The sequence below is a fragment of the Budorcas taxicolor genome, chromosome 7 (assembly GCF_023091745.1).
Source record: "Budorcas taxicolor isolate Tak-1 chromosome 7, Takin1.1, whole genome shotgun sequence".
Classification (NCBI taxonomy): Eukaryota; Metazoa; Chordata; class Mammalia; order Artiodactyla; family Bovidae; genus Budorcas; species Budorcas taxicolor.
In genome coordinates this window covers 89945983-89962705 of record NC_068916.1, presented here as the reverse complement: position 1 = coordinate 89962705, position 16723 = coordinate 89945983, and the positions used below count along the sequence as shown (strand labels likewise).

The following is a 16723-nucleotide window of genomic DNA, read 5'->3' as shown; positions in this document are numbered from 1 at the left end:
GACAGAGAAGAGCACATGATGAAATTATGTATCAAGGACTAGCAAAATGTGGTTTTGTTTTGGTAGAGATGACCTTTCTGTTTCTCTGACTCTACATTTCCTAATAAAACTTTTGATTTATATGGTTTAGAGGCATAAAAAAAAAAAAAAAACCACTGTGGACTCCGTCCAAAGACGAAAGTATTCAATTATAGTGTACTAAAAGAAACCTACTAGTTGCAAAACACTGTGGCTTTGATCATTTATACATAAATAACATACTGAAGCATAGAAGAAGAAGATGAAATAAGAATTTTACAAGTACATCTTATTAAAGCTACAAGAATTGGGGTGATAAACACAGCAAGTACAGAAAATGAAGCAATGATTCAGAGGGACCCATTCTTTAAGACAACTCTCGCATTGGGAGTTCACATCTATGTTATTCTGGTCTAGCATTTTTCTGATAATTTAACTTTGAAGTGGATTTCATGGGTATACAACAGAATGGAAAAGGGGTTCTAGCATAGACTCTCTGGTCAGCTACTGTAGTCGGTAGGAACCTGGCACTCTTTGTTTGCTTGTAGAGTATTATTCCATACTGAAGAATGAGAGATGTCAGACACTTTATCTGAAACCAGTATGTATTTAGAAACAAAAAATATACATTCGGATATTTCCTTAAAATACTGAGACTAGTTTTGTTGTTGTTGTTCAGTTGCTAAGTCGACACTTTGTGACCCCATGAACTGCAACACGCCAGGCTTCTCTGTCCTTCACTATCTCCCAGAGCTTGCTCAAACTCATGTCCATTGAGTTGGTGATGCTATCGAACCATCTCATCCCCTGGTGCCCTCTTTTCCTCCTACTTTCAGTCTTTCCCAGCATCAGGTTCTTTTCCAATGAGTCGGCTCTTTGCATCAGGTGGCCAAAGGATTGGAGCTTCAGCATCAGTCCTTCCAATGAATATTCAGGGTTGATTTCCTTCAGGACTGACTGGTTTGATCTCCTTGGAGTCCAAGTGACTATCAGTTTGGAAGCAACCAAATTTGCAAATGGACAAAATTCAAGTAGATGTGAAAAACTTTTGCAGAGTTTTTCCCTACAATGTCTACTAACTTGGCTTCTTTGGAAGAAGGAAACCTTAAAGTATGATGAATGAGGTTGTCTGAATAAAAGTAAAGCAAAAGGCTATGACAAAGTTACGCTTCTCAAAAGTATCTCATAGGAATGTGATACTGAAAAGCACCTACAGGAATGACTCCTTTTATAAAATTTGTTTCAAGCATGAATATTTCTAAAAAGGTCCTGGGAAATAGAAAATGATTATTGATAGGAAAATTATTATGAACAAAATTTTTACTAATACATATTATTATAAGAAAATCAAAAAGAAGCAGATTCCTCACAGACTCAGAGACACCTAACTTTCACACTTGGGATGAGCAGTGTAAAGGGACACATCTCTGTAAACCTCCTTTTTATTTTTATAGTGATTCTTCATGAAAAGTGGATACCTTAAAGGCATATCACCTATAATTCAGTAATATTTACAACTGTGATAAAATTCATTTAATAAGACTATACCCCCTCCAACTCATTGTAATAACTCTGGTTACCCTGTGAACTGTTAATTCTGCTAGATTTTAAAAGGGAAAATATCTGCGGGTTTTCTAATTTAAAAAATGGGTAAATTTATTCAATTTTATTTTGCCTATCACTCATTAAAAAAGAAGAAAAAATTCCTTTGAAAAACTCCCTTTTAGTAAATGATCAGGTCACTAATACACCTCTAGTAATTAGGTTATACAGATTCAGTAATCTTTTTTCCTGCATTCTTCTATTTAAGATTCTCCAACTCTTGCTAGTGCTGGGGACGAGGGTGGGCATTCAGTGATGAAACAAGAAATCTGCAGTACAAAGAGCTGTGAACACGTCAGCAGACAAAAAGGCTGCCCTTACCCTCAAAGAGCAGAGAAAGCAAAGAAGCAAAAGAGAGACAGTGATTTCTCAAGCACCGAATCCCTGACTTCGTTTTAAGAGGCCCAAAAGCACACGTGGGACAACTGCTCCTCGGACTGAATACAGCCAGTGAATCCACAGTGTCCTTTCCTTTTCGTCACTTCAGATGTGCTGTCTATCCCTAGCTAGTGCTAAATTTTCTATGTCTTTGTCTTCGCAGCAAATATCATGTAAGGGGAGAAAAACAAAGCCAGAGACGTACCACGTTTTCCTAGAAAAATGGTAACTGTACTGCGCTTTTGCTGTCATGCTTAAACTTCAGTGATATTCACTGAAAAGTAATGTGTGTTAGGGATTTCAGAAAATAGTGGAGTTCATGGATGAGAATGTTACCAGAGATTTGGGATGCCCACTTCATCTGTCCTGTTTAGTTCAACATAGCTCTTGGGTCTCCTTTAACAAGCACTCTCCGAGATGCTTGGACCCTGGGCAGTGCAATCCCATGCTTGATTTCTTCTAACCCTGCCTTAGGCTCTAACTGTGTCTCACGTGTAAGTTCTTCCTACCCAGTAAGGCCTATATGGGCTTCCCAGGTGGCTCAAGTGGTAAAGAATCTGCCTTCCCATGCAGAAGATGCAGCTTTGACCCCTGGGTCGGGAAGACCCCCTGGAGGAGGAAGTGGCAACTCACTCCAGTATTCTTGTCCGGAAAATCAGATGGCTGGAGGAGCCTGGTGGGCCACAGTTCATGGGGTTGCAAAGAGTCAGACACAGCTGAGTGACTGAGCACAGCACACATGCACCCAAGGTCTATATGACATTTAAAATGACGGACCAGGCTGCTCATCCAGGTGGAAGGCAGTTAAGTTGCAGCAGTAGTTCAGAGCAGGGGCTTTAGAGAGTGGTGGGCACAATGAGATAGGAAGAGAAAGCTAGGGATCTGTAAGGGAGCCACAGACATGCCACCAACTTCACATGTGATTTTAGAGCTTTTTCTGCATTTGAGGGCTGGAATCATGTGTTTTATTTCTGTTTCAATTTTCTCAGTGCTTACAAACGTCTTAAGCAAGCCAGAGGAACTTGACTTGCTAACTTGCCTTGATGCTCAAGGTCACTTTTATCTAGACTGGTTAAATTACACAACTAGGGGAATGAAGGATGGCAGATGACTTGTGGGCAGCATACTCACTGTGGAACCTTCCGTCTGATCTGGAGTCTGCTGTATGGTACTGCAGCCCTACAGACCCCAGTGAAGATCTTCAATTAAGCCAAAAAGAGACTGTTCTTTGGGAGATTGTGACTTTATAGTGAACGCCAATGTTAAAATAGATGAACGTTTGTGGAAATGTGGACGTTTTATAAGTGAAAGATAACAAAACAATAATTCATGTGTTAATTATGCTCACCGATTCATTTTAATCCAAGCTGCTTCTTTATGCATTTTAATTTAGCAAAATTTTGAGTTCAACAAGCATTTGTTGAATAGCTGCTATAAGCACAGCCTTCTGCTAAGGCGCTGTGGAATAAGTAAATAATATGAGGTTCCACAGTATGCCAGCATCACATGGACTAGTGCGGGAACCGATAAGCTACTAGGTGTGTAAGAATTAAATGAAATAAATAAATAAATACAATTATTATACAAATAAATACAATTATTATACAAATAAATAAATAAATAAATACAATTCCATATAATAAGCTTATATTATAAATACATTATATTATAAATATACTAAATGAAATATAAATATATAAATATAAATCTATTTAATATATAAATATATTAAATGAAATAAATACAATTCCATATAATAAGCTTATATTATATTATAAATATAAGCTTATATTATAAATATAAATATAAGCTTATTAATAAATAATAAATGACAATAAATATTAGTCCTATTGTTGTGATTTTCATTATAAAATATATATTGAGCCCAGAGGCATGGAGACATGTGGCCTAACACATACATATACAAACACATTCTAGATAGATTGTTTTTTGAAGGGATGATTTAAAAATTTCAGTGTTACGATACTGGCTTAAACAATAACGTAAAATACACGTAATCTACCATATCACCACTTTATGATGAGAGTTTCCAAGACTGACAGAGTCTGAAGTGTTGTCCTAAAATGTCAGTTATGTTCAAGAGGGAGGGGATATATGTATACTTTTGGCTGATTCATGTTGTTGTACAGCAGAAACCAACACAACACTGTAAAGCAATTACCCTCCAATTAGAAATTTTAAAAAAATGTTAGTTATGGAACAAAGGATACATTATAACTAATAGACTGTATGTTTATATCAGACTTATATAGTATCAATACACTAGGGTCTTGTAGCCAATAAGATCATTGAGATGATAACTTAGGGAATGCGGCCTGTGACATCATCAGGGTTCTGAACAGACTGAATAATCAGCAATGATAGAAACACAGCTAACTGATTTCGGTGATACACTATGAAGGTCTGAAGCTCATGGTTTGCCTCTGTATGAAAATAATCTTAAATTCATATGCAATCATGGTGTCATATGAGGGAAAGGAGAAAGGCAGTTAATGTCACCAAACAACTATTATGTACTAAAAATGACTAAAAATTGTAAAATACATTGTTTTTGGTTGATGTCCACAGATGCCTTATAAAGTAAATCATAGTATTCCCATTTTGGAAAAATTAAATAACTTGTCTAAGCCACAAATGTGTAGGAGAGTATCTGTATTTCAAAATATTTTCAGCTCACTATTTCATGCTATTTCTCAAGCTAAGGAGAAGGTTATTTAAAATATTTGCAGAGGAAAACAGCAACACAGAATTGATCTATTCTGAAGGATGAAGAAAGGAGGACTTCCTGGAGCCATCTAAAGTATTTTTTAAAATTTCAGCTTATATTTGAATTCATGCCTTTAAATCGTTTTGTCAGGAGGATTTTTGCAGGCATTTTTTTAAAATCCGCATTCTGCGAAGGCAGACTTGTTTCCGAGGGCAGTAATCTTTTGGGACTTGCACCTTTAGTTGCTCCTCAGTGTTTCTGTGTTGATTGGCTGTTTGTCCTATTGGTCTAATTTTGTGAAATAGGTGTAAGGTGATTCTATAGCCAGAATATCATCTTTGAATCTGTTTTCAACAGATGGATTATAAATTCTAAGACCTTACTCAGTTTTTATTTTTTAAAAAAATACTATACCTATGTGTGTTTGTGTGTGTGTACATATACTGGTGATATACAAGACATAAAACGCACCTCATCAGTTGACCTTAATGCTTATTCAGGCTTCCTCATTGATGTTCTCAGGAGCACCAGCCCAGTGCATATGTTTTAAGAACTATCCATTAGATATGCAATGAACTGCAGTGACTTTAAATATCTTCATTTATTAATGTGAATTCTGTTTATGTTAAACATTTATTAGAAATTTGGTGAGATGAATTTGAGACATGTTCCTGGCTCTAGTAGAGTTTATATCTGATGAGCTCTCATTGAGCGCAGTTCTACAAGCTGGAGAATGCACTTTCAGATACACAACCACAATAACAAAACAACAACAAACACAGTATCAAAACAGCAGGAGGAGGGCATCCAAACAGCTAGATTCGAGGGACCAAGATCCTAGAGAAAAGCACAACCAACTGAGGGGGGAGCCCTATATTCACTGCTGTTTATTTTTTTTCCTTCAGGGAATTTTCCAATGCAAAATGAGATGCCCAGAGGCCAAACAGAAAGTTGTAGCCTGGGACTTGCCGCCATCTGACTAGGTTGGCGAGACAAAAAATAGAGTTCAAACCTACTGAAGCACCCAGGACTTGAGGGGCCAAGACCCCTGAGAAAAAGGGAATGGTAAAGGCATTTGCCACAGCCGAAGCTGCCTGCATGTTGGCTGAAAGGCTAAGAAACTCAGCAGAAAGCAGCTGCTCAGATGCTCACAAACCAAGCAGAGAATCTAGCAGTTTCATAGTACCAAGGAATGAAAAAATGGTGTCCCGAGACTGCTGAGGAGGAGTTCCAGGAAACATGATCAGCTTTCAGCTGAGTCACTTTGGTACCCTGAACAAACTTTGAGCTTGCCCCAAGAGAGGGTGAAGACCATAAGTGAATTAACCATCGCAATGCTTGAAACCCACAGTGCCTGGACCAAAGACCTGATTGGCCTATATTCCTCTTGGCTTCCAAAAGAAAAATTAAACCCTCTTTAGAGAAGGAAATTGAATTTTGTATACAGGAGTTGCACATGACTGCCACCTATGAGAGTTTACCTGCCAAAACTTTCGTTTGGCCCACGCAATATTTGCTTTTCTCATCTGCATGCTTTGGGGAGGAGGCTGTAGTGTTTGATTCTTCTACAGTCTCACCAATCCTTGGAGTCTCACAATAAACCTGTCTGCCCACATAGGTTACTTACTTGAAACCTGAGGCATGTCCTACACATTTAAAAGCAGACAAGTGATGACAACAGATCTATGCTGTAAGCCAAGCACTGTGAGTATAATCACAAAGGACCGCAGCAGGGGAATACCTATGAGGGGACGAGACCTTTCGCGGGGTGAGCCACTGGCTGAAGAGGGGATCCAAAGACTGAGCCGTGACAGACACAGAGAACAGGCTTGGGGGAGTGGGAGGCGAGGGAGGACTCGAGAAGGAGTTGGGTATTAGCAGACACAAACTAGCGTATATACAAAGGATAAACAACAACAGTCTAGCGCAGAGAGCTACATTCAACATCCTGGGATAAACCACGATGGAAAAGAAGATTTTAAAAGAGTACAACTGAATTCCTTTGCTGTACAGCAGAAATTAACATGACACTGTAAATCAACTAAGCTTCAATTAACAAAAAAGACTGCGCTTACAAAACTTCCTCTCTGGCCTCCCATTGATCTCGTACAGCTTTCTGAGACAAACATTTCTTTTTGTCCATTTATTCACTTACAGGACTTTGTAAAACATCATGTAGTTTACAAATTTTACATATATATAAATTTATATAATACTTAGGACAAAACTGAGGGTGAGAATCAGCATCTCCCTTTGGAAAGTATTAGCTAACTAAAGCTCAGAGATGCCAAGTCATTTGGCAGGCACTTAATTGTATTCTCTTTCTACTACACCTAACAGCTTAATATGAAAGACTGTTATAAAATATGCACATATTTAGAAAAAAAAAATATTCTCCCCGCCCCAATATCTGAGTAATATGTGAGATAAAAACAGAGTTTTAGACTCTGGAAAAATGATAAATTAACACCAAGGCAAAGAGTCTGAATGATTGGAGAAAAACTGGCCCAAATGTTCATTGTTTGCTCTGTTCTCCCCAAACTCTTTTAACAAGGGGTGGTATGTATCTTGCTTACTTTAATTCTTGTTGGTTTGATATTTTGGAATCAGAGCATGCTAGGTCTTTTTGCAGGTACAGTAAAGGCCCACAAAGCCCAAGAAGCACAGTTAAAAATGCAAAAAATGTGGTCATAGAGGGCACAGGAAAAACTTGGAAATGAAAAAGCCACCAAGTAAAAAACTCAGATAGGACTGGGGCAGGAGAAATGGGGGTACATGTTTTGCAAGGATGGAACCAGGTATCAAAAGGTAAGTTTATTCAAGCCCATTATGTGTAAACCTGTATTTGTAGAAGACAGTCACCAGCAGATCAGAACCAGACACTTTTTATTTGGAGAACCTAGCACAAACAAAAGTGAAAATCCTGTAGTCTGTCTGAAGGGCCCTGCTTGGCCAATCAACAAGTTAATGAAAAGGTAATGCTGTCATTCACTGTCAAATGGAGTAAGAAGTTTATTGCATGAAAGCCCAAGGATATTAATATTTTGCCAGCCCAGATGCTACTAAACAATGAACAGAGTGGCATGACCCAATCAGGACAATTTAAATGTATCTCCTTGTCTTAGGTTCTGTATATTTATTTGTAAAGTTATAGAAATGTTCTGGGATGTTCTGAAGAGCACACGAGGCATTCATTAGTTTCTGAATTTCACTCTCCAAAACAAGTGTAGTTAATTTTTTTCCACTGAACTTGACATGGTTCTGGGACAAATCAGTGATACAGTCCCAACCTCCCCTGGCTTCTACATGTTTATTCCAGGGCTTTCTGGGAGGACTGCTTTTCCATTCTTCATGAATAGTTCATGTGCTAGTCTCCAATGGAAACAAAGTGACATTTCTTATTACTGCTGGCTGTTGGAAAGCAATCGCAAAGGGAGTGCCTTGAAACAATTAGTCCTCTGTAACTGATTATTTAACAATGTGTATTTCCCAAGAGCTGTTCATCTGCAAAAGGAAGCAGCCAAGACTAAATATGTACTGGATCTAAGCAGACACCTGCACTGAAGCTCTCTGGATGCTAAACGGGAATTGTGAGAAGAAAATTAACAGAGGATTATTAATGTTCTTTTCTATTCCATTTGCAAAGAACTCTGTACCTTTTTGTGTGAAAGGAAACATATTCCATTTCTTGTGATTCCTCAAGGACTACTTTTATTGGGAAAATCTCTTCATGAAAGATGGCTTCAGTTTTAAAGCTGAACTTCAATATAAAACAACAAGCGATAGATAGAAAGCAAGGAAGGAAAGGGCTTCCCTGGTGGCTCAGACAGTAAAGAATCTGCCTGCAATGCAGGAGACCTGGGTTCAATCCTCGGTCGGGAAGATCCCCTGGAGAAGGGAATGGCAACCCACTCCAGCATTCTTGCCTAGAGAATCCCATGGACAGAGGAGCCAGGCATGCTGCAGTCCATGGGGTTTCAAAGAGTCAGACACAACTGAGCAATTAACACACAGACACACAAGAATAGAGGAAAGACGACAGAAAGAGAGGGAAGGAATGAAGGAGAGAGGGAAAGAAAAGAGAGAAAAAGAAAATAAACACTATTTTTTAGTAGAAGGAAAATGTTTTATGTGTTCAAGGCACTCGAGTGGCCACCAAAGAACAATTATCTTCTCTAAAATGTATGATAAACGGTTCCCACCTCTGAGAACTAGGCACTTATTTCCCTAGCCATTTAGCTGTTTAAGATGTGGGACTAGGAATGAAAATGATTTTAACCAGCTGACCTTAAATTTGAATACAGGCTATATATTTTTAGCTACAAATTCCATGTTGTAACTGCCTTCTCTGAAATAGGGAATGACTCAAAAACTGCCAGGGAGCATCTCGAGACCAGATGCTCGCATAAACGAACAAGTTTAAGTCAGTTACACAGAGACAGTCAAGTAAGACTCTGAAGAATGTGGTCTCATAACTCACATACTGAGAAGTGTCATATCCCCATACTATGTAAAGTTCTGTTCCCTTGCCAACTTATGCATTCCAAGAAGAATGCATTTCAGCTTTTGGAAAGGTTCTTCTCTGTATATGAATCGGCTCCCAAAACTTATTTTTCAGCATCTCCAAGAAGCTCATGCCTCTTTACTGCTGGCTACCCTCATTATCTTACTCAGGATTCCCTGATAGGAAGATTATCAAGCCGGTGAAATTTTGACTGAGCAAATGGGAGAGCCCTAGAGAAGCCTGGAATATACACTGTGTTTAAGTCTGAAGCTGAGTGGTTCAGGTTAAAAATAGAAATGCATTTAGAACACAGTTAGTCTGGGTGCGATGCACTCAATGTTTTGAGTGTGGCATAGGTACCAACCCCTCAGATTGTAGGACTAGCCCTGGAGCAGTTGCTGGAGACTCTCTGTCTAGCCAAGCATTAGCCTTTCAGCTGGCAGGTCCCTTGGAATACTTGCAGGGAGTTTAGACAGTAGCTGTTTCAACAGTATAATGATTGATAGGGTTCTACTAGTGATACAGCAGAGTATCAAACTTAGTAATTACTTCCTTTAATGGTTTACACAAATGTGGATATACCTTGGACTAAACATTTTAAGAAAGTTGTCACCTATAACTTTCAGCACAATTCTTAGAAATGATAAGCTCTACCAGAAAAGCTTCCCTGATAGCTCAGCTGGTTAAGAATCTGCCTACAGTGCAGGAGATCCTGGTTCAATTCCTGGGTTAGGAAGATCTGCTGGAGAAGGGATAAGCTACCCACTCTAGTATTCTTGGGCTTCCCTTGTGGCTCAGCTGGTAAAGAGTCCCCTTGCAATGCGGGAGACCTGGGTTCGATCCCTGGGTTGGGAAGATCTCTTAGAGAAGGGAAAAGCTACCCACTCCAGTATTCTGGTCTTGAGAATTCCATGGGCTGTATAGTCCAGGGGTTGCAAAGAGTTGGACATGACTGAGCAACTGAATGCAAATCAAAACTACAATGAAGTATCACCTCACACTGGTTTGAATGGCCATCATCAAGCAATCCACAAACAACAAGTGCTGGAAAAGGTTTGGAGAAAGGGAACCCTCTTGTACTGCTAGTGGGAACATAAATTGATACAGACAATATGGAAGATGGTATGAAGATTCCTTAAAAAAAACTAGGAATAAAACTACCATCAGTTCAGTTCAATTCAGTTGCTCAGTCGTGACCCCATGGATCGCAGCACGCCAGGCCTCCCTGTCCATCACCAACTCCCAGAGTTCACCCAAACTCATGTCCATCGAGTTGGTGATGCCATCCAACCATCTCATCCTCTGTCGTCCCCTTCTCCTCCTGCCCCCAACCCCTCCTAGCATCAGAGTCTTTTCCAATGAGTCAACTCTTCGCATGAGGTGGCCAAGGTATTGGAGTTTCAGCTTTAGCATCAGTCCTTCCAATGAACACCCAGGACTGATCTCCTTCAGAATGGACTGGTTGGATCTCCTTGCAGTCCAAGGGACTCTCTCAAGAGTCTTCTCCAACACCACAGTTGAAAAGCATCAATTCTTCAGGGCTCAGCTTTCTTCACAGTCCAACTCTCACATCCCTACATGACCACTGGAAAAACCATAGCCTTGACTAGATGGACCTTTGTTGACAAAGTAATGTCTCCGCTTTTGAATATGCTATCTAGGTTGGTCATAACTTTCCTTCCACGGAGTAAGCTTCTTTTAATTTCATGGCTGCAATCACCATCTGCAGTGATTTTGGAGCCCCCCAAAATAAACTCTGACACTGTTTCCACTGTTTCCCCATCTATTTCCCATACGACCCAGCAATACCACTTCGAGGCATATACCCTGAGGAAACCAAAACGGAAAAAGATATATGTACTCCAATGTTCACTGCATTAGTATTTACAATAGCTAGGACATGGAAGCAACCTAGATGTCCATTGACAGATGGATGTATAAAGAAGCTATGGTACATATATACAATGAAATACTACCCATCCATAAAAAGGAACACATCTGAGTTGGCTCTAATGAGGTGGATGAACCTAGAGCATATTATACAGAGTGAAGTAAGTCAGAAAGAGAAAGAGAAATATCATATAGTAACGCATATATATGGAATCTAGAAAGATGGTACTGATGAAGCTATTTTCAGGGCAGCACTGGAGACACAGACATAGAGAACAGACTGATGGACAAAAGGTGGGGAGAGGAAGGAGAGGGTGGGCTATCTGGAGAGAGCAGCACAGAAGCATATACACTAACATATGTAAAACAGCCAATGGGAATTTGCTGGACGACTCAGGGAACTCAAACTGGGCTTCTGGAACAACCTAGAGGTGTGGGAAAGGGTGGGGGATGGCAGGGAGGTTCAAGAGGGTGGGGACATATGTCTACCTATGGCTAATTCAAGTTGACGTATGACAGAAAGCGTACCAACATTGTAAAGCAATCGTCAATCAACTAAAAATAAATGTCATTATATAAAAAGAAATCATAAGCTCAACTTTTAGCTTTTAAAAATAGAAATCAAATTTATGGATAAGAGAATTAAGAAAAATATTAAACACAGTCCTTTATGACTTTCTGTGGACAATGTAGACACATTTGGTTTACAATGGATCCTAAGGATATTCGTAATATACCAGTGTCACGCTGATTAAGTTTTCTAATAGTCTGACAGCAGTTGTACTTGGCCTTGTCCGAACTTACATCAATGAACAAGAAAATATAGAAATATGCTTAGCGGACATGTATTATTTTGGTCTGCCTAGCCCTGTTACCATTCTATTGGTAAGAGACTCTTTTCTTCTGGTGGGAATTCCATTTCACATGGCTTTCGTGAGCAATACATCTTTCCACCGTTAGCATCTGCTCATGACCCAGGCATGGCCAGAGGACCTGCCACCCTATGATTGGTTTTTGGATAATCAGTGACCTAGGGTGAGGGTAATTTAAGTCTTTCGTAGTGTATTCCCTGCTTTATTCCCTGAAAATCAGGATGTGTTCACCTCACATTCACACATCAAGCACAATAGGGAAGTGGAAAAAAAACAGATACCATAAACATTCTGACATGCTAGCAAGCAACTCCTAGAATCAGAAAAAAAAATCCTAGGGAATAAACTTAGACGACATTTCCCCCTTCATTCTCTATGTTCTGCTCATTCTTGATACTCAACAGTTTAATTTTTTTTTTATCAAGAAGATGTAAATAACACACACATATAAAATTTAAAAATGAATTAAAGTTAAGCTCTTGGGGGAAAAATGTCTTAGAGTTCACGGAAAAACAATAAATATAACAGTTGACATATTTAGAATAACTTTTTAAATATCACTTTTGCATTGGCATCCATCACTCTTTAGAAAGTATTTCATATACATTTTCTTAAAATGCTCAAACAGAAGTTTGGAAGCTCAACCCCAAATCTTGAGAAATTTCTGATAATATTTCAAGTAATCAGGTTTTCTTTTTAAAATTGTATCCAATAATATATATTAAAAATCCAAATAGTATAGAAATATACCTCCATCTGTCAGTTTCAGAGCACCTGAATATAATAAACTGGATAAACTGACATAAAAACTGGATTAAACTGACATAATAAACTGGATTAAAAAGTGAGGCAGTAATAACCTCTGAGCAAAATATAAAAGCCAAGTGTATGATACATAATATCCTTCTGCGGTCACAGGTGTTGACAAAAGCCAATAAGAAAATACGAAGTTCAGTAAAAACAAAACAAAACAAAACAAAACAACTGTTAAGTTTTCATGGAATGTATTTACTACTATATAGCCATATACCATGGAAATGCCCAAGATGAAGACATGAGATGGTTAATACATTACATGAAGCTTAATAAACCCTAGAGAAACCGTATTTTCCAAGTGTTTCTTCACAGGTGCTCGTTTTAGCTCTGACTCAACACTGGTACTAGGAACGTGCCAAAGCTCCAGATACCTGGCATCAGTGATAGAGACAGGCAAGGCTTCAGTGGTGCCACAGAGATGGAAGGAAGCTCATTAAATAGGCATTTGGAATATTTTCAGTTATTGCTTATACTTAGCTTGTTTTCAGTTCCTCAAAGAAAGAAATCATAAAAATTCCTTTTATATTTTCTCATGAAATGCAGTTCAATGCTCAGCCATCCTCCTTTACTACCAAACCTCCACCCTCCGTAACAGCTTAATAAACCTTTTCCTTGTATGTGTGGTTGGAGAGGTTACAATGGCTATCATTTTCATCTCAGGGCTTAATTTATGTAATTAACTGCTGAATTACAATCAGGTGTCCAACCTGAATCCCACCAACTTCTAGACAGTCATGCCTTTACCATCTTCCAACTCACCATAGTTTGCTATTTACATCCTGCCTAGAACCTGCTCCTTACCTTTTACTATTTTTACTTCAAGCTTTTAACCCACTCCTCTCAACAAACATCCTTGCTTTTTGCCTTTCAGAGATAAGAGAAAGACTGGATACAAACTCCGGCTTTCCACAATTGCAGCTCCAAAATAGTTTCTCGGGTATTCCTGTCCTTCTTTCTTTCCTGAGCCTCGGAGAAAGAAACCCGTCTGTGCCTCCCTCAGACAGACCTTGTATCTCTTCTGTTCTCCCTGCCCTGTCCGTGATCTTGCCAAGGCAATGAGTCATTCCTCTGGTTTTCAGTACCTTCTTCTACGTTAGTTCTTTTCACAAGAAAACCAAACCCCCAAATGTCCTTTGCACCAGCCAACCTTCCTTCCTAAGCTATTGCTTTCTCCATTAAACATCTTGAATATCACAAACAAACAAACAAAAACACCCTGTTCTTTATGTATGAGGTACTGTGTGCTTTACACACATTATGCTATTTAATTAAATCACACTGTGATCTTGAATGGTCTTTATTCTCTTTTCATAGATGAAGAGAGCAGAACTGAGTAAATACCTGTGACTCAGCTGAAGTCAACCAGATGGCAGGCTGTGGAGTTGCAGTCACACTTGCTTTAACCAGTGGTTCTCAAACTGATTTCCAGAGCAGCTGCGTCAGCATCACCCAGAACTGTCAGAAATGCAGATTCCCAGGCCCCACCCTGATCTACTGTATCAGAAACACTGGGTGTGGGGCCTACCACCTGTGTTTTAACAAGTCCTTCATGTGCCTCTGCTGACACTCCAATTCGGGGACCAGGGCACTAGACCACACTGCCCTCTTCTTACCCTAATTAACTTCTCTGCTAACTGGACAGAGTTAGGGGTCTTCTTTTGAAGCCTTCTTTTCTTCCAAAAGTTCCAAACCACTGTATCTTGATTCTCTTTCATTAGCCTGCTTACTAAAACATTGGTTAGTTTTACCAAAGTCTCCCAAATCTCACCAACTCCAATGAATATTCCCCAGGACTTTCTCCTGCTGTAATTTCCACGTTGACCAAAGGAGTCAGTGCCCAGCCATGCACCCGGGTGAGGATCTCCAGGAGACGTGGCTCTCTAACACCCGGTGCAGGCTAAGTCACTTCAGTCGTGTCTGACTCTTTGTGACACTATGGACTGTAGCCCGCCAGGCTCCTCTGTCCATGGGGTTCTCCAGGCAAGAAGACTGGAGTGGGTTGCCATGCCCTCCTCCAGGGGATCTCCCCAATCCAAGGCTCGAACTTGGGTCTCTTATGTCCCCTGCGTTGGCAGGTGGGTTCTTTATCATTGGCGCCACCTGGGGAGCCCCCAACTCCTGCATTGAAGTGGCGAAACCAAACTGCATCAATGTTTATCTCTGTAATATTCTCAAAGCTGGCGCCTCTCTCTATTCTCAGGTGCACTCCCGAGCAGAATAGGCTGGAATATGACAACAGCCTTCCTGCCTGGGGCGCTCTTCTTTCCCCCCAGCATTCTCCGAAACATTTCCAGCTATCCTTCTAAAGAGGAGGTATGAGCATGTCATTCCTACCCCAAATTTTTAAAAATGCCCAAAATTTAAAAACCAAAAAACTCTGACGGTTTCCCTTTACCTAAAGGCTGAAGTTTATCATCCCATTCTGAGCATGGAAACACGGCAATTAAGACAACCCAGCCTTCTCTCTCCTCTCCCACCACAACTTTTCTAGCTGCATAAACTTTCTTCCTTCCCCACATGTAGGCAAGACTAACCACGTTTCCATTCTGCAGCCTAGTCTAACACTGTATTCTCTGCCTGAAATACCCAACTCTGGCTACTTGTCACTTTTGGGACTTCCCTATAGCTCAGATGGTAAAGAATCTGCCTGCAATGCAGGAGACCCAGGTTCGATCCCTGGGTTGGGGAGATCCCCTGGAGAAGGAAATGGCAACCCACTCCAGTATTCTGGCCTGGAGAATCCCATGGACAGAGGGGCCTCATGGGCTACAGCCCAAGGAGTTGCAAAGAGTCAGACACGACTAAGCAACTGACACACAAAGGTGACACAAGCTAGGAGCAGGTAAAATGAATGAGATATATCGAGTATAATTAGGTCACATTAAGTCATAGGCCTCATCTAAAGAGGGCAACGTCTACTCAGGACTTGAAAACTGCTGCCATGCAAATAATCCATCAAAGAAAAGCCAGACATTCAGGTTTTGATGTGAAATTTTAAAATTGAGCAAATATTAAAACCGTCTTCTGTGTACCATTGTGTGTTCACCAAACAAAATACATCAGTAGGCTGTCAGTGTAGACTTTGGTATTAGTTCTGCTAGGCCGAGGGATTCAAAGGTGACCAAGACAGGGCCTCTGACCTGAGTGGCTAACCTCTGGGGCTCAGCTCAAACACTAGCCCACGCAGGAGTGAACAAGTCCTCCACTCTGCGCTCGTAACCCCGTGTTTACATGGCACCTGCCACAGTATACCCTTACAGCTAATTGTTTGCTTACTCCCTGAATCATCAGATCCTAGAGGAGCAGGGCTGTCATCTTCGTCCTCGTAATGGCAGCACTGGTACCACTGTGCAAGTACTGGGTATTCAATTATAACTCTATTGCGAGATGTCTATATGTCAACTTGTATCAACCTGATTCCAAATGTTGAAGCTACTTTGTATCTTTCCCCTCCCTAAATTGATATTCTGATCTGAGTAGGCACTACCTTGTTAAATGTGATCTCACTAATGAACCTGTCTCAGAAAAAGCAAACCTAAACATGGTTTGAGTCATATTTCAGTTGTGTGCTATAATCCTAATACTTTCTCTACAGAGGTTATTTTATAAGATGGTGATCCAAACAAGGGCTGTTTAGAGAAATCCTTGATAAATTCAAGAGACTGTTTTAGTCTACAGACAGATCTTTTTACTTTGGAAAATAAGAAAAAAATGAGTTCATTTGTTCCATTTGCTAATTTCAGGTTGCAACTTTTTTTCCATTTAACAAAAGCACAAAAAAGTCAGTTTTAATTTTTGTTAGTTATATAATTCCTAGTTATGCTATCCAAACATGCTCACAAAGCTAACTTAAGCTAGGCATTGCCAGACTTGGAGGATGTCAATCATTTTCAGTGAACCAAAACACCAAGTACC

General features: G+C 39.9%; 1 protein-coding gene across 1 annotated transcript in view; it reads right to left on the bottom strand.

Annotated features, from left to right (window-relative positions):
- Positions 1-16723, bottom strand: part of ADGRV1 (adhesion G protein-coupled receptor V1) — a 535827-nt gene that overhangs the window by 52669 nt on the left and 466435 nt on the right. The gene's annotated exons all lie outside the window — the stretch shown is intronic.